The 27243-nt window shown below is 44.1% G+C and overlaps 1 long non-coding RNA gene across 1 annotated transcript in view; it reads right to left on the bottom strand.

Annotated features, from left to right (window-relative positions):
- The window catches only part of LOC140907548 (uncharacterized), a 124062-nt gene that overhangs the window by 3080 nt on the left and 93739 nt on the right, over positions 1-27243 (bottom strand). Inside the window, exons 2-3 of the long non-coding RNA XR_012157530.1 lie at positions 5826-6518; positions 1708-1779 (exon numbers count right to left, since the gene is read on the bottom strand). This is a non-coding gene — a long non-coding RNA (uncharacterized lncRNA). The remainder of the gene's footprint in view (positions 1-1707; positions 1780-5825; positions 6519-27243) is intronic.

Below are 27243 nucleotides of genomic sequence, written 5' to 3'. Positions count from 1 at the left end.
AGGACTATCACATGTCCCCTATCCATTAATTTCATTGGCTGTTACAATCATATTTTGTATGTGTTTTTCACTTATACTGTATAAGACAATGTGACAGTTACAATTTTACGTCTCACTGACAAAGCAATGCTGCTTTGTTTTCTGAATGATTGCACTTATTTTATTTGTTTCCAGAATGGCAGGTATGGTAAAGCACAGAGCACTTTTGTTGATTTTAGGAGCTGTCTATCTTTATAAGACATCGCTGCATCCAGGTTTTCAAAAGTGAGTGCATAGGCTGTATAGTTTCCTGGAATCTCTTTTGCTTCTGTGAATAAGGGGGAAGTAGTAGAATGTGAGAAGGAATCATCACAGCACTTACTGCTGCCATTTTTATTCTGGTCCCAGCAGAAGGATATGGTCAATTTTCAGGATATAGAGAGTTTTCTAAACCCTTTGCATGCACTTTCCTGCTGGATATTCTTTACAGGCTCTCACTTCCCTCAACAAAAAGGGAACTTGCCTTTCTTTGACGGAGTCAAACTGTATCCAACTTTAAAAAAAAAAAAACGCCAGAAACAAAGGTCTACGATAATTGTGTTTTCAGAGGAGTCTCAATAGGAGAAGAAATTAATATCGAGTTCATCATGCCCAGTGGCAGATTATCCACGGGGCCCATGCCCAAGGCCGCAGCCAATTGGGAGCCCCCAGAAAAAGAGGCACCCCAGTGGAAATCCACTGCAGAGTGGCAGGGAAAGCCCCAGGGGCAGCACCTGCCCCTTGTCCCCAGAAATGCCTGGTAGGTGGGGCAGCCCCCAGCGTTCCCCTAACCCCGGCACGGGGCAGCAGGCGAAGCCTGAACAGTAGGGGAAGCCCGCCATCCCCAGAAGTTCCTGGCAGGTGGGGCAGCGCCCAGCCCCCCCCCACCCTGTCCCCAGCAGAATCCTTGGGATGGGGGCAGACTCAGCCCCCCACTCTCCGGCAGAAGCCACAGGGTGGCAGGGGAAACCCCCGTGCCTAACCTTGCTCTCTGGCAGAAGTGCCAGGCAAGAGAACCCCAGCACCCCAACCCTGGTCCCCCCGTGGAAGCACAGGGGGTGGCAGGGAAAGCCCCAGCACCCAGACCCCACTGCAGCCCAGGGACTGGAGAAGCTCTCACTCTGCGCTGCGGCCCTGGGGCCGTGGTGCAGGGAAAGAGGAGAGAGGGGGGAGAGAAAGGAGCAAATGGGCATTATCTGGACCGGTGATCTGCTAGGTCACTCCAATCCTTGACTCTGGGAGCCAGCCTTACCCCGCTCTGCTGTGAGAACCCCCACTTCTGGGCTGTTCACACACAGCCTCTGGCATGTAAGCTGCTCCTTGGATTGTGCAACTGAATGACACTAGCCAATATCTCCTGTCCCAAACACAACCCTACGAACCTCTGTCTTGCAGTGTCCAGTTATGCCCACTGGACGCTGCAAGCTTATATGAATTCATCAATTTAACAAACAAATTGATATGCATCAATGATAGGCTTGTTATCCCAAGGGGAGTTTCTGAAATGCTTCAAACAAAACACACTGCTTCAGGTAGAATAAACAAGCAGATTTAGTAACTACAAAGATAAATTTTAAGTGATTATAAGTCAAAACATAAGTCAGATTTGGTCAAATGAAACAGAAGCAAAACACATTCTAAGCTGATCTTAACACTTTCAGTTCCCTTACAAACTTAGATGCTTCTCACCACAGGCTGGCTGGTTGCCCTTCAGCCAGGCTCTCTCCCTTGGTCAGCACTTCAGTCACTTGATGGTGATGTCTGTAGATAGAGGTGGAAGAGAGAGGAAGAGCATGGCAAACATCTCTCCCTTTTATCATGTTCTTTCCTCCCTCTTAGCTTCGCCCCACCATTCAGAGTCAGGTGAGTATTACCTCATTGCAGTCCCAAACCGACCAAAGGAAGGGGGGTGACTCACTTGAGAGTCCAACAGATCCTTTGTTGTTGCCTACGCCAGTGTCCTTTGTTCTTGTAAGGCTGGTCTGTGTTTGTCCCATACATGCCCTGATGAGGTGCGAACGGCCCCTCTGCTCTTGGAGTTTTTGCCTGGGCTTGCTTTAAACCATGAGGACACTTTTCAGCCTCATAACTATATACATGAAATTACAACCTATAACAATTACTATAACATTACCAAAAAGAAAAGGAGTACTTGTGGCACCTTAGAGACTAACCAATTTATTTTAGCATGAGCTTTCGTGAGCTACAGCTCACTTCATCGGATGCATTCAGTGGAAAATACAGTGGGGAGATTTGTATACACAGAGAACATGAAACAATGGGTGTTACCATACACACTGTAAGGAGAAAAGGAGTACTTGTGGCACCTTAGAGACTAACTAATTTATTTGAGCATGAGCTTTCGTGAGCTACAGCTCACTTCATCGGATGCATACCGTGGAAACTGCAGCAGACTTTATATCTACACAGAGAATATGAAACAATACCTCCTCCCACCCCACTGTCCTGCTGGTAATAGCTTATCTAAAGTGATCATCAGGTGGGCCATTTCCAGCACAAATCCAGGTTTTCTCACCCTCCACCCCCCCAACAACAAATTCACTCTCCTGCTGGTGATAGCCCATCCAAAGTGACAACTCTTTACACAATGTGCATGATAATCAAGTCGGGCTATTTCCTGCACAAATCCAGGTTTTCTCACATCCCCCCCACCCCCATACACACACAAACTCACTCTCCTGCTGGTAATAGCTCATCCAAACTGACCACTCTCCAAGTTTAAATCCAAGTTAAACCAGAACATCTGGGGGGGTGGGGTAGGAAAAAACAAGGGGAAATAGGCTACCTTGCATAATGACTTAGCCACTCCCAGTCTCTATTTAAGCCTAAATTAATAGTATCCAATTTGCAAATGAATTCCAATTCAGCAGTTTCTCGCTGGAGTCTGGATTTGAAGTTTTTTTGTTTTAAGATAGCGACCTTCATGTCTGTGATTGCGTGACCAGAGAGATTGAAGTGTTCTCCGACTGGTTTATGAATGTTATAATTCTTGACATCAATCGCTTAAGATGCTAATACCAGCAGGAGAGCGGGGGTGGGGGGTGTGAGAAAACCTTTTGTAGTGAAATGGCCCACCTTGATTATCACTAAAGATTTTCTCCCCACCACCACCCGCTCCCGCTCTCCTGCTGGTATTAGCTCATCTTAAGTGATCACTCTCCTTACAGTGTGTATGATAACACCTATTGTTTCATGTTCTCTGTGTATACAAATCTCCCCAGTGTATTTTCCACTGAATGCATTCGATGAAGTGAGCTGTAGCTCACGAAGCTTATGCTTAAATAAATTTGTTAGTCTCTAAGATGCCACAAGTACTCCTTTTCTTTTTGCGACTACAGACTAACACGGCTGCTACTCTGAAATATAACATTACCATAACAACAATGCTCAATACATCATGAGCCTTCCAAAGACACCTGACATGACAAACTTTGCATTAGATACCACACAATCATATTATAAGGATGAACATGGGGGTGTATGGTGTTCCCATGAGGTACAGAATGTCACAATGGGTTGGGACCCACCGTGGTGGGTGGAATGAGGGGACCCTGGGTGGAACAGGGACAGGGCAGCGGGGAGGGGCAGAACAGGGACGGGGCCACAGGTGGAAGGGGTGGGGGGCCCCCCACTTGCTCTGGCGCAGGGCCCCAGGAAACCTTAATCCATCTCTGATCATGCCCACCCCTAATGCTGGGTTCATTTTGTTTTTAGGGCTGGTCTGTGTTAGAAAAACTTGCACTTGTATAATAAATTGATTAAGTTACCGAGGTGCAAACCCACACAGTCACTCTTACACTGTTTTAAATTTCATGTATACCAGTTTGTCTTAAGTAAATCACTGTGCTTAAACCAGTTTAAATCCATGCCCATTAGAGGTTTGCATTGGTATAGACATAACCAGTTTAGATACACTAGGTTCAAAAAATCCATGGGCAGACTAGCCCTTACTGGACCTACAAACTATATACAAAATAAATGCCCTATTAGCTCCACCCTCAAACCAGGTTCTCTTTTACAGCATTTCAGCCATTATAAAAGCCCTGGATCAATATAACTATTTGTGGTAAATGTATCCATCATTATAAAGGACTTTCTTTTTAGACCACTCAGTCTTACAAGACTTGGCTTGTAAAATCTGAGCTAAAAAGAACACACAGTGTACGCAGCACTATTTTATTAGTCAGTAGGATACAATGCATTTTTATACAACGTACAATCTATACTTCTTGTTAGGGATACACTGAATACTGATACTTGCTTAACTGGGATGCTTCAAATATTGTGTGCCAGGTAATTAGGGTGAATGGAGGCTGAACAGACGTTCATGATCACCAAATTAAGGCTGGAGATAGGAGCACAGCTCAAGTGCTACTATTCACTGTTGCTCCAGGCAATGGTCCACAATCTGTCTCCACTGTCTCCTACTGGAGAGAACAATAAGATTCCACCAGACAGTGAAATATGAGTCAGGCATTTGGCCCATCCAGAATTTCACTCTCAGACAATTATAAAAGTGTTTTATGGCTGTGCTTAGTTGTCTGATGTGGTATTTGTGTTGTCTGCCAGTCTTCCCCCCATAATGTTTTTTTTAATGCCAATTAAATTTCCTCTTTTATCCATGGAGTCTGTTGGTTTAAAAAAAAAAAAACGCACAACATTTGGGTACTTTTCAGTTTCAGACTAGCAGAACAACCAAAAACTTTCCATTTGCAAAAACAATCTTGTGGCCTTGTTACATGTCAAAAGTTCTCAGGATGCTGCCGCCTGCCACATGCACTAGTTCAGAGGATGCATGAATCACAAAGCTTATCATTCAGCAGTGGATGGAGATTTGGGACAACAAGTTTGGACATGGTATGAAAACAAACAGTCATCTTGACTGTGAGACAAGGTCCACGGGAGTTGGGGTATTCACAGTTTAAAAGTCCACACTAGGTTTCAGGTTGTGGGCCAAATCATAAAAACAAAAAGCAAGAGGTAGTTTGTACATGCAGCAGAGTTGTACAGAAAACTCCCTCCTGCAGACGCCATATACTTGCTGCTCCGTGGAACTTACAGTACTGTGAAATTTGTAGTGCTGCAGCACCATTACTGAAAAGTGAGTTTTCTGTTGTGGGGATTCCACAAAGCAATACAAGCAAATTCCCCTTTTGTGAATGAGGATTTTTTTTAAAATGATTTTGTTACTACAGATTAGAGTTAGTCAGAAACCTAAATGTCTCTTCTGCGGGAAATTCCAACATTTTGAATTTTTTCTCATTCTGAATTGTAAAGAAAAGCCAAAGTTTCAAAATTTCCCACTACATTAAAAATCTGAAAAATTTAGATTTGGGACCATCAAAAACTTTTGCTTTGATAATGTTGAATTGTTTAATATGGATATGGTAAAAACACTTTATTTTGACTTTATCATTTTGATTAATTTCATTTAGACTTGTTTTATATTCAGATATTACATATAATATATAAATATATAGCAACATTAACATATTTAATATATTAAAAGTCCAAAACAAAATGAATCAAAACATCAAAATAAAATGCTTTTACTTTATCAAAACATTTTTACCTCATTGAAATGACAATATTCTGATTTAGACTTAATTGTGGTGTTGTTTTTTTTTTAAAGAAAACTGTTCTGTCAAAAAGGTTTTTGACCAGCTCCACTATAGATAACGCTGAAACGATAGGTGTGGGGAGGCCCTAGTAGAAATTGTGCACTGGGTACAGTGTGCCAGATGTGTGATTTGTGTTCTCCCTCATGCCCACAGATAGTAACTCACCTATCAAGCGTTGCACTGGTGCTGCTTCTCTTCATGTCAAGCACAGCGTCAAGATCCCAACAAGGGCAGTTGGGGCCATGGGTCAGAGTGGGAGCAAACCAGAGGCTGGGAGTAACAGAGGAGTTCATAGTCAGATTCCAGGCCAGGGTGAATACCAAGGGTCAGAGTCCGAGTCAGGTTTCAGGGTCCGAGTCAAGATGCAAAGTCCAAATCAAGCTCAGGTCAATCCAGGAAATCAAAAGCAAGGAACCGAACCAGTTGTGGCAGCTACAGAAGACCCACGCTGTGGCCTGGATACTTCCTGTAATGCCCCTTGGGTTTTTATAGAGCAGGGAGCCAATCAGGAGCCATGGGGCTGCTGGCTGTCAAACCCTTGAGGTGAAACTTCCCACGGGCTATATCCACAGAAGGCTACATCCACAGAAGGCTACTGGGGCAGCCAACAGCTGCTAGGTAGCACTACAGGCCTGGGTTTTTGTCGTAGCCTTGAGGAGGTGTTAAGAAGAGGTTAAACTCCCATCACTCCCTAGCAAGCAAAGCCATCCTCATCATAGTTCTAATATGGAGGTCAGGTGGAATGATCAGAACTTGCTCTTTCCTCAGTGAGCTCCTTTTCCACTGCAAGTCCTGAATTTGCTGCATCAAGGCTCTCCTGATGGGTCAGATAAGCAGTGGAAGAACTGATAAGGCTTTCTGAAATGACACAAATAAGTGAGAGATATGTTGATGCAGATGTCAACTGACAAAAGAGCTATTTACAAATGATGCATCTCCTCACTTACAAAATGATGCTAATTAAGTAGATTTGTGGTTAAATGGGAAAAATTAGTTGAAATGGAAAGTATTCCATAGCTTGTGATATTTTCTTAGGCTAATCAGAGTGAGAAAACCTACATCTTTGTTATAGGATGAATCATTCTAAGTTATTTTTCTATTTTTTAAAAAGTTTAGCATATGTTTTAAAGTCATGAAAGCACAATCCTTAAAGTGCAATTTTTTAAATGTATACGATTACGTACAATGCAGTTACAATTTAACGTGAAAAGTGCCTTATAATCCTTAAATAATGCAAATTATAAACTATTTCATTCTATTCTATATAGGTTTTTATACTACCCTCAATATCAAAATATCAGAGCACCTTCCTGTACTGTAATCAGCAACATGACTAACATCTGTCACATGCAGTTTGTTCCTTCTCTTTCATGATTATTCGTGATTTCTTTTGTCTGTTTAGACTTTGAAATATAAAAAGCCTAACTTCTTTTGTTAGAGACATTCAAATAAACAGGATGGTTTCTCTTTCCTCCAGTGATGACAGTCACATTAATCTGAATTCCCCTGTAAAAGGAGATTGCTATTGTTAATTACTAGGTTTTCCAGCAAACAAAATCAAACCCTTATTCTAAATGACTAAGTAAAACAATTTTGTCCAGATCCTGTTGGAAGAAACTCCTATTTGGTTTTAATTTTATCTAGTATCAGCAAATGTAATTTACACAACTATTCTTTAGGAACTGATACAAAGACTTTAGTCTGTGAGAGGATGTAAGCATTGTTTCTTTCCGGGCTGATTCTCTCTTCTTTTTTTTTTAAAAACAAGGTCATAAATCAAGGCTAAAGAGAGAACAAAATTTGCCCTTCTGAGTACAAAATAAACAGAAAAATCTGTCATTTGAAACAAATTCCTTTTTTCCAAAGTGCTAGCTCCCTGCTGTACAAATCAAAAGTGTGAGTAAAGATATAAAATCTTTTATTGAATGGGCCTTTCACTTGCATTTTAGTGGATCTTGCTGTGCATAGTAAAGATTCCTTTTAGTGACAGACAAGCAGAACTCTGCAATTAGGGCCAAATGCTCAATGCAGCACCCAGCCCGAGTACTTGGACTGGACAATGGGCAGATACACTGGGTATGGGAAGAGTAGCTTTCCATGTCTGTATGCACCTCAGTCATGGAGCAAATGATCCAGGCAGCAGTGGATGCTCTGACTTTGCTCCCTCTCTTCCCCCAGTCTATCCTCACACTACCCCACCTGCCTCTGTTGCTCTGCTGCACTGTAAGACCTCAGTGGGTGTAAACACACTGCATTACTCCTTCAAATCCTGGCCCCTTGCTCAGTGCAACTGTTTCAGTTCTGCTGCCACAGTTATCTCTGCAGCCCGGTATAGAATACACCTGTGTGGACATTTGAGGGTTGAAATAATTCCTTCATTTATAGATAAATTGTTGACATTCACATAACACAGGCAAGGCTGCCTTGGAAAGGGATCTGATCAATGCAGCTCACAAGGGAGCCTCCTCACAAACATATCTAGCGCCAGCCTTCAAAGCAGCCCCCTCAAGCCAAAAACAGAAAAAGTCTACAAAAGATATGCCTCCCCCAGCTACCGTGTAGCATCCCATGTTCTATCAGAAAGATAGCAATAGAAAATCTGCCCTAACTAGATTCAAGAAAGGCATTGAAGTAGACGCCTCTGGATTCCCTGGGAAACATAAAATACTCCAGTGAATATGAGAGAAACCTTTCTGCATGGTATATATGTTTAATAATGCAAAAGCTGTAGAGGCTTCATCCAAATATTTGTTTTATCCCCTTGTAGCTTAGTCTGGCACCGTTCTACAAACTAATCCTGCTTTACTGTCTGTCTTCAGCTTGGAATCCTTTCCTTATACTGTATTTTATTTTTCCTCTCTAATCACCATATTGTTTAGGCATCATAATTTAATCATGTCACTTCCAACTTTAGCCATAAATAGATCTGGTATTCCTTTTAAACCTTTCACCCTCAATAATTGTGTATATTGTAATGTCTTGACTGTATCTTGTTCTTGCTTGATATCAGTGATAAGCTGCTTGTCAATATTTGTATCAGTTTTAACTGTTTTGCTAATTTTCTTCTTTAAAAATATTTCGATAGCTTAATTTAAATGGAGAAGATACAACTCTAGTGTACAGTGCTGCATAACATGACTTTTCTTTATCCTGTACCTTTACATTTCTAAAGGTTTGTCTGGAGGGGCAGCTACCATTTTGTGAAGCAGTGTTGATGCAGTCAAGCAGATTCTTTAGAAAATAAAGGCACAGTATATGGAAAACAAAATCTTGACAGTTATGCAACTAGGTTCCAGATTCTTTAGTCTGTATTGTTTTTCATTCAAGTCTTTTACTGAAGTGGTCTCAGTCAGCCAAATCTATTTCTTAAATAAAGTTTAAGGAATAATTCTTCAGTAGTTTTCAGTAAAACAGATGTAAATCTATATGAGCACAGAATATTTGCAACATAATGTTGCTGAATTCTACCTTTCTTCCCTATTGTTCTTTTACGTTTCTGCACAATGATTTTCCTTCTGATTGTGTATCTGCTATCAGAAGCAATCGGGATAGTATATCAGCATTTGATGTTCCTGTGAAGATGTGTACCTGATATACTGATGTATGCAGCTAAGATCCAATTCCATTCCTGCATTCTAGCTGACACTGAATCTGAAATATTTGTTTTGGACTCAGTAACTTTACTAGGGACATCATTTGTGATTTGTGAAAATGGTGATTTTTTTTCCCCCTCTGCTTTTTCTCTGCAAGAAAAACACTGTCTTTCTATGGGGAACTGCAAAGGATAAGACAGGTAAAGCCTTTAGAAATGGCATTTTCACCACATGTAGATTTGCCATAAACAGTTGTCACTAAGCACACGTCCGAATTAAATATAGAACTATATTTTGCTTTTAATTCCCCCCACTAGACCTAATGTCTAGTACACAGAACTCTAATCTATTTTAGTCTTGTACAGTCAGTTTCTACCAATCAGTGAAAGCTCACTTCCTTCTGTCATAATTAACAAGAAGAATAAAAAGGTACCTTTGTAATAGTGACTTGCAAACATCCTATTACTATTTAATTGTTTATTCTCCCAATCTCTAGTTTATCAAATCTATCAGTTCCTTCCAGAAATCACATTCCACATCTCTGGTAATCAATTTCCATGCTCATTTGTACATAATTTATATTTACACTAAGCAAAGTACTTACAAAGCCCCCAACAACTTACCAGTCAGCACATCTCAAAAAATAAATAGTAACAAAACAATTTTTCTCTCCCTTCCCATAGATAGGGGAAACTTGCTTAGTAGAATATTTATTTTTCCTAAAATTTATGTGTTAGAGCAGTGGTGCACAGATAGTCCTGTGATGAGGGTGCTATCAGAACCTGAATATTAGAATAGAATAAAATAGAAAAGAATAGGCGAGCTGTGTGTCTGTGAAGAACAAGAACTCACTGTGGGAAAGCTTAGTCAAAGACAGGCATATTTACATTTAGTTTTGGATAAGAACTTATTAACAATCAATGCTGAGACAGCCCTCTGAAGAATCAATTTATTTTACATGGAGCAAGATCATGCTAGAACAGGACAAAGTAATGCATAATGGAACAGAACATGCAGATTCTGTCACTAAGGGCGCCAGCCAAGCATCAGGACCCCAATGTGTCAGTCACTGTTCCAGGCTGTGTTCCAAGCACTGGTAAAGATGCATGTATGTGAAGCTGCTAATTGTTTATCTTATAGAGCAGGTTGATTACTGCAAAAGCAGGGGTCACAAACATTAGCTGACATTCTGTCTGACTGTTCAGATTTGACCAGGACTGTGCTCCTTTTTATTCACTATTTGTGAACATTTGCACAAATGGATCTTGTCTGCATGAATGTTTGGGGAATAGCTGTTCTCCATATTCACCTGTGAAGGAGAGACAGCTCTCGCCCTTTCAAGGCATTCTGTAAGCAGGAAGTCAGTCAAACTGCCTTCCACGTCTGAGAGGAGCTCAGATAGGGAGAAACATAAGCTGTTTCTCATTCCTGAGGGGGCTGGGTTAACTTTGGAAACAAACGAGATGAGTAAGTTTTGGAGAACAAGTCTACTGATCCAAGGCTGGTTTCAGAGTAACAGCCGTGTTAGTCTGTATTTGCAAAAAGAAAAGGAGTACTTGTGGCACCTTAGAGACTAACCAATTTATTTGAGCATGAGCTTTCGTGAGCTACAGCTCACTTCATCGGATGCATGCCGTGGAAACTGTAGCAGACTTTATATATACACAGAGAATATGAGAAAATACCTCAATAAGGCTGAGGTACTGTAATTCAACTTTAGCATTTGGCCTTTACTGTTGTTAACCAATGCCTTCTATAGATTTGAATAATTGCCTATTAGTTAGTATGTGTGTTTGTATAGTGTGCGCCATCTACGCTCGTTATTTTACACATTGAATAAGCCCCACTGGGTTTTTTGTTTACTAGAGCTTGCTGAACCAAGTTCAGGCTTGGCAAACACCACTGATGTCAGCTTATGCCCGAGCTGAATTTGGTCCTTTGAGACAGTTTCCTGGCACTCTCTGCAGTAACTTCGGGCTTTACTGGAGGTACAGCCATAGGCAGCTCCACAGAGCAGATTTTGTTTATCACTGGCTTCAGTATGAATTCAGACAATATTAAAAGGCACATTACTCTATGTATTTTACATGTGTACCATAGTCCACACATGCACTACACACCCACAGTAAAAACACTTGTAACTTTTTTAGAAAGTCTGTTTTAATAATATGCAGGACTCACCTCTAAAACAATATATTTCAATTCATGATTTACAGGTTGGAAACAAATATGTCTGTCTTCTTCCCCCCTTAAGCATTTGATGTACTGCAAGTCTAAAACATTGGCATTTTCCAACGGATGATTTTTTTAAACAAATTTCCAAAAGCATTTAGCTCAGATTATAGGCTAATCCACTTCCAAATTTCACAATTCACTGTCAATGTTTTTTAGTTAAATGACTCTTCCCCACCCAAAAGCTCCAAACTCATTTTTCAAATTCTAAACAACCAAGTTGATTGGAATGATTTCTCTAGACCTGACAGGTGTCAGCCAGCCTGGAGCAAATTCCAATAGTAGTTACATAAATTCCTGAAGTAGGTATGCTTAGAGAAGAAATATGGACAGTCTGTTAACCACGGTTGTGTTACCACAGGTGTTACTATAATAAAATAAACAGCATATTTTAGTAACCCACATTTTAGCAATTCTAATTTAATCTTGGATTGATGTGATGTACAGAACTGCATGCTACATTTCTCCAATGTCCCAAATGTATCTTCAAGAAGACATTAAACAAATTTACCTTATCATATATACAGTATTTTCCATAACGACACAGTTGTTTCTCTTCCAGCATAATACAAATAAAAAGCAAAGTGTAATCAAGAAGTAAAATGATCTTTTTGCCAGTTTGGTTATGCAATAATCCAGTATCATTAACAGCCAATCCAGTATCACTAACAGTTGTCACTGCTGAAGGACTTTTACACTTGATTTTGCAGACTTAACACATTGTACGATGTTGTATTATGTTCTGTTCACACTTTGGTACAGAACATCGCTTTTTAGTAACTGGCAATTACTTGCAATACTTAAAAAAAATGTTTAACTACTCCACATGGGAGGGGAGAGAAAACTTGTTGTGCACAAAATAATTACTGCATTCATCACTTTAATTGATTCATTCATTTTGGTCACCGCAGTTCAACAGATTGTCCCAAGACACCTTGAACCACTAACGGTTTTATAATGGGCAAAAGAATTCTTGTCATGTAAGGTAAAACAATGTCTAGCTCAAGTGTATCAGGAGCCCCCTGAAAATCATTTCATTTATTTGCCTAGCGGCAAGGCCCAAGATTCAGTGTCTGTCTGACCCTTTCAGATCTCATACACCGTACAAACTGGGAGACACATGGGGGCTGTCAACACTGGGACATCCAGGAAAGTTAAGCCAACTGAACTAAAGGTGTGACGTCGATGCACATAAATTAAAGCACATAAAGTTAACTGTTAAACTACAGCAAACTAAGACCACTTCTCTCTGAAGGAAAGCATCCACATGGCGGTTTAATGAACTTTATGCACATTGTCCCTAATGTTCCTGAGTGTCCCAATGTAGACACGCTGATCCCATTGTGGGGAACAGGACTTGCATCAGGAATGTATGTGCATGGAGGGAGTTAGTGTAATAGAGGTTTCATGTTAAGCAGGCAGAGGGGGAATGTGCTACTGCCCAGTCAGGGGCATGATAGAAAGGGAGACCTCCTAATCCTCCCGTGGGCTCCATTTACCATGGCCCAGGTCTCAGTCAGCACAAAGCAGCATTGGAGCCTGAGTAGTGTTTGTCACACAAGTATGTTAGTCAGTCCCAGGGGTGGGGGAGTCTCCATCACCTAGGGACTTCCTGCAGGAGCAGAACTGTCAATGCTGTCTGTTTAGCCCCTCTGTTAAAGACAGTAGGGGTCAATCCCACACAAAATAGCATGACCACCTCGGCTGTAATTTCATGTTGGTTCTGAAAAGTGACCTCTTCAGCAAAAACACGAGTCTCCTCCCAAGCTGCTCAGAGGAAGCAGAACCCATAAATAAGATCCCTGCCTCCAGCACACCATGACTGTGGATTCTCTGGGTCAGTGCAGCCTGTAATTATTACCTAGGGAGGTACAAGCCCAGCATCCCGCCAGAGAGGCTCAAAAACGTCTCTCTTTTGGGTGTTGAGTGGGAGCGGCTTTCTGCCCTTTCCCCCGCTTGTTACCAGGGGAAATGCCTCAGATTGCTGTTGTTCTGCAAGTAGCGTGACCATATTTCCCAAAGGGAAAACAAGAAAGCGTATGAGGCTTGTCCAAGCCTCCATCCCCGCCCCACAGGGCTGGCCCGAGCCACTTGCCTGAGCCCCCTCCCCACCCTGTCCCCCTCAGGGCTGGCCCAAGCTGCTCACCCAAGCCTTGCCTGCCCTCCACACAAGGCTGGGGTTGCCGCTCACTCAAGTCCTGCCTGCCCCTGGTACTGAGCCCTGCCCCCACACATTCCTCTGCACCCCATTTTTGGACATATATTGACAAATATTGCTCGAGCATGCAGGAGTGAAATCAGGAAGGCCAAATCACACTTGGAGTTGCAGCTAGCAAGGTATGTTAAGAGTAACAAGAAGGGTTTCTACAGGTATGTTAGCTACAAGAAGAAGGTCAAGGAAAGTGTGGGCCCCTTACTGAATGGGGGAGGCAACCTACTGATAGAGGATGTGGAAAAAGCTAATGAACTCAATGCCTTTTTTGCCTCTGTCTTCACAAAGAAGGTCCGCTCCCAGACTACTGCACTGGGCAGCACAGTATGGGGAGGAGGTGACCAGCCCTCTGTGGAGAAAGGTGGTTAAGGACTATTTAGAAAAGCTGGACGAGCAGAAGTCCATGGGGCTGGATGTGCTGCCCCCGAGAGTGCTAAAGGAGTTGGCAGATGTGATTACAGAGCCATTGGCCATTATCTTTGAAAATTCATGGTGATCACGGGACGTCCCAGACGACTGGAAAAAGGCTAATGTAGTGCCCTTCTTTAAAAAAGGGAAGAAGAAGGATCCGAGGAACTACAGGCCAGTCAGCCTCACTTCAGTCCCTGGAAAAATCATGGAGCAGGTCCTCAAGGAATCAATTCTGAAGCACTTGGAGGAGAGGAAAGTGATCAGGAACAGTCAGCATGGATTCACCAAGGGCAAGTCATGCCTGACTAACCTACTTGCCTTCTATGATGAGATAACTGGCTCTGTGGATGAGGGGAAAGCACTGGACATGTTATTCCTTGACTTTAGCAAAGCTTTTGATACGATCTCCCACAGTATTCTTGCCAGCAAGGTAAAGAAGTATGGGCTGGATTAATGGACTATAAAATGGATAGAAAGCTGGCTAGATCACCAGGCTCAACAGGTAGTGATCAATGGCTCCATGTCTAGTTGGCAGTCAGTATCAAGCGGAGTGCCCCAAGGTTCGGTCCTGGGGCTGGCTTTGTTCAATATCTTCATTAATGATCTGGAGGATGGTGTGGGATTGCACCCTCAGCAAGTTTGCAGATGACACTAAACTGGGAGGAGTGGTAGATATGATGGAGGGTAGGGATAGGATACAGAGGGACCTAGACAAATTAGGGGATTGGGTCAAAAGAAATCTGATGAGGTTCAACAAGGACAAGTGCAGAGTCCTGCACTTAGGACGGAAGAATCCCATGCACTGCTACAGACTAGGGACCGAGTGGCTAGGCAGCAGTTCTGCAGAAAAGGACCTAGGGGTTACTGTGAACGAGAAGCTGGATATGAGTCAACAGTGTGCCCTTGTTGCCAAGAAGGCTAATGGCATTTTGGGCTGTATGAGTAGGAGCATTGTCAGCAGATGGAGGGATGTGATCATTCCCCTCTATTCGGCATTGGTGAGGCCTCATCTGGAGTACTGTGTCCAGTTTTGGGCCCCACACTACAAGAAGGATATGGAAAAATTGGAAAGAGTCCAGTGGAGGGCAACAAAAATTATTAGGGAACTGCAGCACATGATTTATGAGGAGAGGCTGAGGGAACTGGGATTATTTTGTCTGCAGAAGAGAAGGATGAGGGGGGGATTTGATAGCTGCTTTCAACTACCTGAAAGGTGGTTCCAAAAAGGGTGGAGCTAGACTTATTCTCAGTGGTACCAGATGACAGAACAAGGAGTAACAGTCTCAAGTTGCAGTGGGGGAGGTTTAGGTTGGATATTAGGAAGAACTTTTTCACTAGGAGGGTGGTGAAGCACTGGAATGGGTTACCTAGCCAGGTGGTGGAATCTCCTTCCTTAGAGGTTTTCAAGGTCAGGCTTGACAAAGCCCTGGATGGGATGATTTAGTTGGGGATTGGTCCTGCTTTGAGCAGGGGGTTGGACTAAATGACCTTCTGAGGTCACTGCCAACCCTGATATTCTATGAATCGTCCCGTTTGCTCTTGCCAACTGATCAAGTCAGCATGAGCAAGTGGGAAAAATGCCCACTTTTGTCAAAAAAGTCAGGACAGCTGGAACAGGATTTAAAAAGGGACTGTCCCAGCCAAAACAGGACATATGGTTACCCTAGCTGTAAGGGAGTCCCTCTTCTCTTTATTTATTTATTTTAGAGTGGATGGGGATATGGGAGGGAGGTCAATTATCAGGCCACATGGACTCATTCTTCTTCTCTTAGCTGTCTTAAATCTCTATTACAGAGCAGTCAGACAGAGGGAGTCTGGTAATCACAGCCTCCTTAAAATCCCTCCTTGCCTGACAGTCAGACAGTAGGAAAGAAATCGCATTTGGACACTGGGGACTTGCTCAGGGTATAACCATTCCCAGAGCCCATATGCTATATGCGTCACAGACATTACCCCTAGGAAGGGGAGCAGCTATGGATGCTTAATCCAATGTTCTACAGCTACCCTAAAAGGGTACTTATAAGAGCTGTGAAAACACTTCAGATTCCCAATAGATCTAGGATCAGCAACAACATCTGTTGGCTACATTTCATGTGTAATTTTACCTAGGGAGTTTGAACTCGATAGATTCCTTGAGGTTCTATGCGTTCGCAACATTGTTCAGGTTCAAACAAAATTGGATGAAAGAGGAGAGCCTTTATGGAAAATATGGTGTGTTTTGGGGTGAACTCAAGTGAAGAATAATTGTGGCGGGAGCGAGACATGACACAGGAGAAATACCACACGACTTTCACCATTGAACTAGCCCAGATGGAGAGGATTAAACTAGAAATGAACTAACAAAGAAAGCAGCTGAAATTGTTTGTCAGCATTGATACAGATCAAAATAACCCTATCCACTTTAACAAAAATTCCTCAGCTCCAAATATTTGTCGGACACTTGCTGTTGGTTAGTGAATGCAAATGGAACTTGATTCAGGGCTTATTTTAAGGGAATTTGAGATCCAGTGTTTCACACAGCTCTAATATTTACCCTTCAGCACAAGGCGTAGCCTCTTTGGATGTTGGCCCAGCAACCACAGAGGCTAATCGTGATAAGTATTTATGAACATTTGCATTAGCATTTTGTGAAGCTTGAATGTTAACATTTCCTTATTTAACATTAGGTGCATACATCTGCCTAATTAAATGCCAATTCAGACACACTGGATTTAAAAGCCTTGCAGCAGCCAGCTTTATCAAAAGCAAAGTGCTTATTTCTGCAAGTTTCCGAATTCATGAACTCATCTGAAAATGCAACAAATGTTATAATATTCTTCCAACCTTTAACTGCTCGTCTCTGTAATTTACATCATTAGTACTCTAAAAAGCTGCTGGGACTGACTACGCATGGCACAGGGGTGGCCAACCTGAGCCTGAGAAGGAGCCAAATTTACCAATGTACATTGCCAAAGAGCCACAGTAATATGTCAGCAACCCCGCATCCACTCCCCAGCGCCTCCTGCCTGCTGGCAGCCCCCACCAATCAGCGCCTACTCCCCCCTGCCCCCTGCCCACCGCAATCAGCTGTTTTACGTGCGCAGAAGCTAGGGGGGGAAGGGGGTAGGAGCGAGGGCATGCAAGGCTCAGGGGAAGGGGAAGGGATCTTGGGGGAAGGGGTGGAATGGGGGCAGGGCTTGGGGCAGAGCAGGGGGTAGAGCAGTGAGCACTCCCCAGCACACTGGAAAGTTAGCATCTATAGCTCCAGCCCCAGAATAAGTGCCTAGGTAAGGAGCCGTATATTAACCTCCGCATGCGGCTCCGGAGCCACAGGTTGGCAACCCCTGGCACAGCACTTCATTATTGTTGTTCTTGTCTTATTCCTGGGAGTGATGTTATGAGATGTGTCACTTTGAGAAGAAACAGAGCTATACAGGTTGCAGGAACCTTATTTACATGGTTATAATATCGCTTTGAAGGCCCATGTTCTAAAACTTCAAATGGAATTTTCCTCTGTAAGGGGGCGGGGGGCGAGCTGTAATATTATAAGTTATGATATCTGGCACTCAGTGTCTAAAAAAGCACACTGGGTATGTCTACACTGCAATGTAAGCTCTGGCTCAGACTCAGGTTTGAGACCAAGCTCCCCTTTTGTCTACACACAAATCTCTTGGACTTGGGCTCAAACCTTCCACCTTCATGGGGTCCTAGGACCCTGGGTCCAAGCCCAACTCAAGCCAGGACACAGGGTTCAAGATCTATCACTTTGCAGTGTAGATGCAGCCCCACCCTGGACTCAGGTCCTGGGAGTCTTCCAAAGGTATCCCACAATCCCATGGGCCAACTTCCTTCATCCTCTCCATCCCCAGAATCTCCAATCAACTCAAGAGAAACAGAAGCAACATCCCGTCTTGCTGTAGCATAGCAGCTCAGTGATTTGGCATTTAACCCTTCCGTTATATTCTGACCACCAAGCTGCAAAACACACCTTCAGAGAACCTTCTGAGTTTGCAACGGACACCAACCAGAAAAAAGTCCTTTGCAAAGCATGCTGCTTCATGGTCATGGGAGCACAGCCAGATTTTGGTTAAGCTCTGGTAAAAGGCAGGCAAAACAGTGGATTTTAGTGAGAGTACCAAGAATGACCACACATACCAGCAAACAGAGAAGAAGCTGGCAGCGTTGGAAATTTACCAGACCAGAGAAAAGTGTAGGGAGTGGATTAAGTGGCTCAAGACCAAATACCAGGAAACCAGGGACCAGAATCACACTCGCTGACATCATGCCTGGTTTATGAGGAGTTTGAAAGGGGGGTTGGTACTGCACCAAGCTTGGAACCAATGGCGGTGCACATTGACCTATCTCAGCTGGGAGGGCAACCTGCTGGCCTGAGAATCAAGCATGGAAACTGATCGGAGCCAGTAGCAGATGCTGAATGAAGCCAGTGAAGTGACTCTGCTGCCGACACTGCTGCCTCCCACAGGAGGCTTTGCCATAGAAGCAGCATTACATATCCTGGGGCCATACTCAGAGGAGATTTTTAATACCCCCCAACTCCTCAGGAGGAAAAGTCTGCCATGGAACCACCAGCAGAAACAGAAGAGGCAGAAGCCACCCCAGAGCCTGGTAAAATTTTGACTGCATTTTAACGTTTATGAATGTAGGAATGGGAGAGATTTCTGTTCTATGAACCAATGCAAAAGTTATTCCAAAGCCCGGCTAGCAGCATGTATCAACTAATGGCAGCTTGTATGCCAGCACCTTGGCATCCCCTGCCCTTTCCCCCTCCCGCTGTGGAATTCAAAATGGTGACCAGGAAATGCAAACATTAAAAAATGTCTTGAAAAGTGAATTTTTACTGGAAAGGCACAGATTTTTGCTAGGGCATTCCTGTTTGTTAAAAATCATAACCTTACGTTGCCATGCCTGTAAGTACACTGCTCTGTAACCCCTCAATGGTGTAACAAGCCATCTGAAAACAGTGAACTGGCAGGGGGGATGTGTTCAATTTACAAATCTAGTCAATTTCAGTTAAATGTAATCCATAGGTGACAAAATAATTTGTTCTAAATTCGACTGGGGGTTGAACTTTTGTTCACCAGAAATGTGCTGGTGGATGGAGGTGTGGTAAGGGGGATGGCAGTGGAGTTTTGTATGTTTTCATACAGTCATAACAGGCTACTCCATGTGGAAGCTAACCAGCATCCTGTTGATTCCCTCATGAATTCTGAAAGTTCTGATATCTGCAAATTTTTCTTTCAGCAGGAACTCCAGATAGGTAGTCACATTTTGGGGAAGGGCGTATTTTCCAGGGCCACGTACATGTGCTGTTCAGTCTCTATATGTTGGACTACTTCAGTGGCATACACTGCTGCTTTCCCGCCAGCAGCTTGGAATAACACTGCTCTTTGCCAGCCAGGCACCTCAAGAACTGTTATGTTCTCCAAAATGTGGAATGCCTGAAAAGATGGAGAAATCTTCTGTAACATAGTCACCAATTCCCCCCACCCCAAGTTATTCTGCAATTTTTAGGGGAAAAAAAATCAGCTGTGATTTTTTAAATTTACCATTGTTTCTGCACTTCTTTCACTGTGGTTAACCCAGCTCTGCCCAGGGAATTTCTATGCTCTGAAGCATCCCTCCCACAATACACTGAAGTTTAGTATGGAAAAGTAACATTTTATGTCCTTGAAATTCCACACTTTTTTTCTGTGTTCCTGCACTGAGCTATTTGAGACAATAACCCTCTGTGTCTTGTCCTGTTGCAGGCTCCTCAACCTCTAAGGGCTCTAATACCTCCACAAATTACCCATACTGTGCCAAAGCTTGGGCCAACGCACCTTCATGGACTGTTGCAAGAGGAAGCATTTCCATGATGAACTTATTCTTGAAATTCTGGACAGAGCCAACGAGCAGGTCCAGTACTAAAGACAGAGGGACTTATGGCAAGAGGAAAGGCTTGGAGAGAGTCAAGCAGAAAGGCTCAGGCTGGCTCCAAAAACCCTTGGCATCATGAATGTTTCCAGTGCAGCCCATGTTGACGTTCATAAATTGTCCTCTGTGGTGCACGAGAGCCTGCATAACAATAGAGTAGCACCATTTGCAGTTTATGTATGCATATACTTCTTGAGGAAGGCAAATTATGGAAATGAGTCCCATCAATGGTCCAGGTACAGTGGGAAACCACATTCTCTCAAAACCCTCAATTACTTCAGGCATATCTTTCATGCCTGCCACTTCGGGTAAACCAGATGCCTGCTTGCCTCAGGTGCCTCTGTCACCATTTTACCACAGTTGACTTTCCAACACAAAACTGATTGACAACAACAGACCTCTAGCAATCTGAGGTAGCCAGTTTCCAGACAGTTATAGCAATCCATTTCTGGATTGGCATGGCCACCCTCATGCATGTGTCCTTAAGGTGGAGGGTCAGGACTAGTTGCTCACAAAGCCCCAGAAATGTATCTTTCTTCTTGTGAAAATTTTGTACCCCCTGCTGGTTATCCCAGATCTCCAGGACGATGTGGTCCACCAGTCTGTGTTACTGCTCCAGAAGCATCAGTCACAGTAGGGGCATAAGCAGCTGTACCAAGTGTCATGAGAAGCATCATGGCAGACTTGAACTGACTATCTGTGTCTTCCTCCTCCTGCTCCATCATTAGCTCTGTCAGGGCCCTTTGGTGCATCAGAAAACATAAGCCCTGCCTGCATCCTGAAACAGAAGTGAAAGCAAGCAAAAGAAGTTCTTCAAATGGCATCTCCTCCATGTTGTTGGCTCTGTCTGCTAGGAGCATACAGACCAAAGAGACTGATGGGCAGGATATGTTGGCAGGCAGTTCAAACTTCCCGTAATATGCGAGGTGGACAGTCAAGTTTTCCTACACTGCATCACAAACAAAGGGCTAGAGTGGCCACATTTCAGGAGGGTGCTAAGAAATCTGGGATTTGGTTGGTGGGACTCAGGTGCTGCATTGTGGACATCAGAGTCCTGGGTTCAAGCCCTGCTCAGAAAATTCTTAACCATGGGTTGACAATCAGTATAGATGCTCAAGCCTTGGGTTTTCTAACTCAGGGTCTGCTGCCTGGTGTCCCACTAACCCTGGGCTTATGTTGCACAGTAGACATATCCATTGTGATCTGTATCCAAACTTACCTTAGTATTAATTGAGACCCAAAAAACGGTTAAGTGCAATTAACAAAAGATTGCGCAGTATTAGATCACTGATCAACATTATTTTGTAAGTAGAACCTTCAGTATCATAGTACCTCTTTGTAAAGCACATGTTAAAGACAAGTCAATTGAAATATTATAAAAGAAAATATCAATTAGCCATATCCAGCTCTGTACACTCCTCTAACTATTCTGCCCTTATTCCAGTTAGCAGCATTTCACACACAATCAGGACAAGCTGAAACTGGCTCCCAATTACAAACAAGCTAATTAGTTCAAATAAAAACAAAAACCAAAAACCTTTTTTCATGATTTAAAAAAAAATCATTTAATTTCCCCACACCCAGTTCCCCCATTTTTGCACCTAGGTCAATCTCCTGGTTCTCAGATCAGAGTGGACAACCAACACATTGCGAGAAAAGCCATTCTGAGATTATATCCAGTACAACCAAGACCTTACATTTCTATGCCTGTGTCAAAGCAGGTTTGAAGGTTTTAAGAACTGGAAATTCTCAACCAGCTGTTCATTGAGTTCTGGGCAGTCAGTGAAAGAGACACAAAATCAGAGAGAGTGTGGATTTTGATTACTGTCAGCAATGTATCTATGGCTGAGTATATATATTGAATAAGCCCCTTCTTTCCCTGCTGTGATTTCTCTACTTGAGATAAATCCCTCATCCCCACAGCAAATACATACAGTTAAGCATAGCTAATTCAGTAGCAGACAGACTTAGGGTATGTCTACGCTACGAAATTAGGTCGAATTTATAGAAGTCAGTTTTCTAGAAAGCATTTTTATGAAGTCGATTGTGTGTGTCCCCACACAAATGCTCTAAGTGCATTTAGTCAGCAGAGTGCGTCCACGGTACCAAGGCAACCGTCGACTTCCGGAGCATTGCACTGTGGGTAGCTATCCCACAGTTCCTGCAGTCTCCGCCGCCCATTTGAATTCTGGGTAGAAATCCCAATGCCTGATGGGGCAAAAACATTGTCGCAGGTGGTTCTGAGTACATATTGTCAGGCCCCCCCCTTCCCTCCCTCCCTCAGTGAAAGCAATGGCAGGCAATTGTTTTGTGCCTTTTTTCCTGGGTTACCTGTGCAGACGCCATACCACAGCAAGCATGGAGCCTGCTCAGCTCACGGTCACCGTATGTCTCCTGGGTGCTGGCAGACGCAGATACTGCATTGCTACACAGCTGCAGCTCATTGCCTTTTGGCAGCAGACAGTGCAGTATGACTGGTAGCCGTCATTGCCGTACTCCAGGGTGCTCTTTTAGCTGACCTTGGTGAGGTTGGTCGGGGCACCTGGGCAAACATGGGAGTGACTCAGCCCAGTCATTTCCCTTTTAAGTTTCTTCTCATGGCGATTCAGTCCTGCTGGCAGTCGTACTGCACTGTCTTCTAATGAGCAGCCAGGAGACGACGATGGCTAGCAGTCATACTGCACCATCTGCTGCCAGCAAGATGTATCAAGATAGATGAAGTGGATCAAAACAAAAAATAGACCAGATTTGTTTTGTATTCATTTTCTCCCTCCCTCCCTCCCTCCCTCCGTGAAATCAACAGCCTGCTAAACCCAAGGTTTTGAGTTCTATCCTTGAGGGGGCCATTCTGTTTCTCCTTGATGCAAAGCCACCCCCTTTGTTGATTTTAATTCCCTGTAAGCCAACCCTTTAAGCCATGTTGTCAGTCGCCCCTCCCTCCATCAAAGCAACAACAGACAATCATTTCGCACCTTTTTTCAGTGCAGACGCCATAGCACTGGGAACATGGAGCCTGCTCAGATCACCACAACAATTATGAGCACTATAAACACTGAACGCATTATCCAGCAGGATATGCAAAACCGTAACCTGCAAGAAAAGCGAAAGAAGTGACTGCAGCACGGTGATGAGAGTGATGAGGACATGGACATAGACTTCTCACAAAGTATGGGCCCCTGCAATGTGCACATCATGGTGTCAACTGGGCAGGTTCATGGCATGGAACACCAATTCTGTGCCTGGGAAACAAGCACAGACTGGTGGGACCACATAGGGTTGTGGGTCTGGGACAATTCCCAGTGGCTGCAAAACTTTCACATGTGTAAGGGCACTTTCATGGAACTTTGTGACTTGCTTTCCCCTGCCCTGAAGCGCAAGAATATCAAGATAAGAGCAGCCCTCACAGTTCACAAGTGAGTGGCGATAGCCCTGTGGAAGCTTGCAACGCCAGACAGCTACCGGTCAGTTGGGAATCAATTTGGAGTGGGCAAATCTACTGTGGGGGCTGCTGTGATGCAAGTAGCCAACGCAATCACTGAACTGCTGATATCAAGGGTAGTGACTCTGGGAAATGTGCGGGTCATAGTGGATGGCTTTGCTGCAATGGGATTCCCTAACTATGGTGGGGCGATAGATGGAACACATATCCCTATCTTGGGACCAGAGCACCAAGGCAGCCAGTACATAAACCGCAAGGGGTACTTTTCAGTGGTGCTGCAAGCACTGGTGGATCAGAAGGGACATTTCATCAATATCAACATGGGATGGCCAGGAAAGGTACATGACGCTCCTTCAGGAGCTCTGGTCTGTTTCAACAGCTGCAGCAACGGACTTACTTTCCAGACCAGAAAATAACCGTTGAGGATGTTGAAATGCCTATAGTTATCCTTGGGGACCCAGCCTACCCCTTAATGCCCTGGCTCATGAAGCCATATACATACACCCTGTACAGTAGTCAGGAGCTGTTCAACTATAGGCTGAGCAAGTGCAGAATGGTGGCAGAATGTGCATTTGGGTATTTAAAAGCGCGCTGGCGCAGTTTACTGAGTCATTTAGACCTCAGCAAAACCAATATTCCCATTGTTATTACTGCTTGCCGTGAGCACCACAATATCTGTGAGAGTAAGGGGGAGACGTTTATGGTAGGGTGGGAGGTTGAGGCAAATCACCTGGCCACTGATTATGCACAGCCAGACATCAGCGTGGTTAGAAGAGCACAGGAAAGTGTGGTGCACATCAGAGAAGCTTTGAAAACCAGTTTCAAAAAAGGCCAGGCTACGGTGTGAAAATTCTGTTTGTTTCTCCTTGATGGAAACCCTCCCCCGCCAGGTTCACTCTACTTTCCTGTAAGCTAAGTACCCTCCCCTCCCCCCTTTGATCACTGCTTGCAGAGGCAATAAAGTCATTGTTGATTCACATTCATGCATTCTTTATTTATTCATCACACAAATAGGGGGATAACTGCCAAAGTAGCACAGGAAGGGTGGTGGAGGAGGGAAGGACAAGGCCACATAGCACTTTAAAACATATTGAATGCCAGCCTTCTGTTGCTTGGGCAATCCTCTGGGGTGGAGTGGCTGGGTGGCCGGAGGCCCCCCCACCGCATTCTTGGACATCTGGGTGAGGAGGCTGTGGAACTTGGGGAGGAGGGCAGTTGGTTACACAGGGGCTGTAGTGGCGGTCTGTGCTCCTGCTACCTTTCCTGCAGCTCCACCATACGCTGGAGCATATCAGTTTGATCCTCCAGCAGCCTGAGCATTGACTCCTGCCTTCTTTCAGCATGCTGACACCACCTACCATCTTCAGCCCACCACCCCTCCTCACAGTCATGTTGTGTTTTCCTGCACTCTGAGATTGTCTGCCTCCACGTATTTTGCTGTGCTCTGTCAGTGTGGGAGGACAGCATGAGGTCAGAGAACATTTCATCTCGAGTGCGTTTTTTTTGCCTTCTAATCTTCACTAGCCTCTGGGAAGGAGAAACATATACAGCTGGTGGAGGAAAAAAAAATGGGAGAGTGGTAGTTAAAAAGACACATTTTATAGAACAATGGGTACACTCTTTTCATGGTAAACCTTGCTGTTAACATTACATAGCACATGTGCTTTCATTACAAGGTTGCATTTTCCCTTTTATTGAGGGTATGCCGGTTTGGTGTGAGAGATCACTCACGCAGGGCCGGGCAACAGAATTCGGCTTGCAGGCAGCCTTGGTAAGCCACAGTCTTTTGGCTTCTTTAACCTTCATAACATGTGGGAATGGTTTCAAAGTGCAGCGCCCTCATTTCCCATATGAAGTAGCCGTTGGGTTGGCCATTAAAAATGAGTTGGCAATTTAAAAGGAGGGGCTGCGGTTTCCAAGTTCACGTGCAGCAGAAACCCAACTAACTCCCCGGACACACACGCACACCCCCAATTCTCTGGGATGATGGCTTCATCCATCCCCCTACTGCGTGGCTAACAGCAGGGAAGATTTCTGTTCAGCCACAGGCAAACAGCCCAGCAGGAACGGACACCTCTGAATGTCTGCTTCCTAAAACCATCCTATTTCAACCAAGTAACCATGAATGATATCACTCTCCTGAGGGTAACAGAAAGAGATAAAGAACGGATGTTGTTTGAATGCCAGCAAACACTGGGACCATACACTGCAATGCTTTGTTATGCAATAATTCCTGACTACGTGCTACTGGGCTGGCGTGGTAAAGTGTCCTACCATGGAGGATGGAATAAGGCTGCCCTCCCCAGAAACCTTTTGCAAAGGCTTTGGGAGTACATCCAGGAGAGCTTTATTGAGATGTCCCTGGAGGATTTCCGCTCCATCCCCAGACACATTAACAGACTTTTCCAGTAGCTGTACTGGCCGCGAATGCCAGGGCAAATTAATCATTAAATACGCTTGCTTTTAAACCATGTATAATATTTACAAAGATACACTCACCAGAGGTCCCTCCTTTGCCTTCAGGGTCCAGGAGCCCACCTTGGGTGGGTTCAGGGGGTACTGGGTCCAGGTCCATGGTGATAAACAGATCCTGGCTGTTGGGGAAATTGATTTCTCTACTTCCTTGCTGTGAGCTATCTACAACCTCCTCCTCCTCCTCCTCCTCATCATCTCCTCGCCCCAAAACCCGCTTCCATGTTGCCTCCCACTCCTTGGATGGAGTAAAAGCACAGGTTTGGGGTAGTGGTGGCTGCACCCCCTAGAATGGCATGTAGCTCATCATAGAAGCGGCATGTCTGGGGCTCTGAACCAGAGTGGCCGTTTGCCTCTCTGGGTTTTTGGTAGGCTTGCCTGAGCTCCTTAATTTTCAGGAAGCAGTGCTGCAGGTCCCTGTTATAGCCTCTGTCCTTCATGCCGTTGGAGATTTTTTCAAATATTTGGCATTTCATCTTTTCGAACAGAGTTCTGCCGGTACGGATTCATCTCCCCATACAGCGATCAGATCCTGTACTTCCTGTTTGGTCCATGCTGGAGCTCTTCAGCGATTCTGGGACTGCATGGTCTGCTGTGATAATGAGCTCTGCATGGTGACCTGTGCAGGTGAGCTCGCCATGCTGGCCAACAGGAAATGAGATTCAAAAGTTCGCAGGCCTTTTCCTGTATACCTGGCCAGTGCATCTGAGTTGAGAGCGCTGTCCAGAGCGGTCGCAACTGAGCACTCTGGGATAGCTCCCGGAGGCCAATGTCATCAAATTGTGTCCACAGTACCGCAAATTCAACCTGGCAAGGCCGATTTCAGGGCTAATCCCCTCGTCGGGGTTGGAGTAAAGAAATTGATTTTAAGATCCCTTTAAGTAAAAAAAAGGGCTTCGTCGTAACCCTTTAGTTCAGGGTTAAATGGAGTTAACGCTGCTAAATTCGACCTAAACTCGTAGTGTAGATCAGGCCTGTGTCACAGCCAAGATTGCCACATGTCAAGACCCTGAGATGGACTTAGGCAAGATTCTAGGCAATGTATGTGAATTGGTTGTATTGGAGTGGGGTGTAAGTGTCAGGAAATGAAAACACAGCATTGAGGTGGAGGGGCATAGGAGTTATTATATGGATGTTAGGGTGATCAGCTAAATAGATGATTGTACTTGGAGATAGGACTGGGGAGTTAAACAAAAGAAGAATGGGGACTGTGGGAAGAGAGCATTTGAATGGATAAAGGAAGAGAAAGAGAGAGAGGAGCATGGGATGCAAGAAGAGGGAGGAAAGGAGAAGACTGACAGGTTTGGATAC

Source organism: Lepidochelys kempii, chromosome 2, assembly GCF_965140265.1.
Source record: "Lepidochelys kempii isolate rLepKem1 chromosome 2, rLepKem1.hap2, whole genome shotgun sequence".
Classification (NCBI taxonomy): domain Eukaryota; kingdom Metazoa; phylum Chordata; order Testudines; family Cheloniidae; genus Lepidochelys; species Lepidochelys kempii.
The sequence above is the reverse complement of the archived record's forward strand: the minus strand, read 5'-3'. Positions and strand labels throughout refer to the sequence as shown.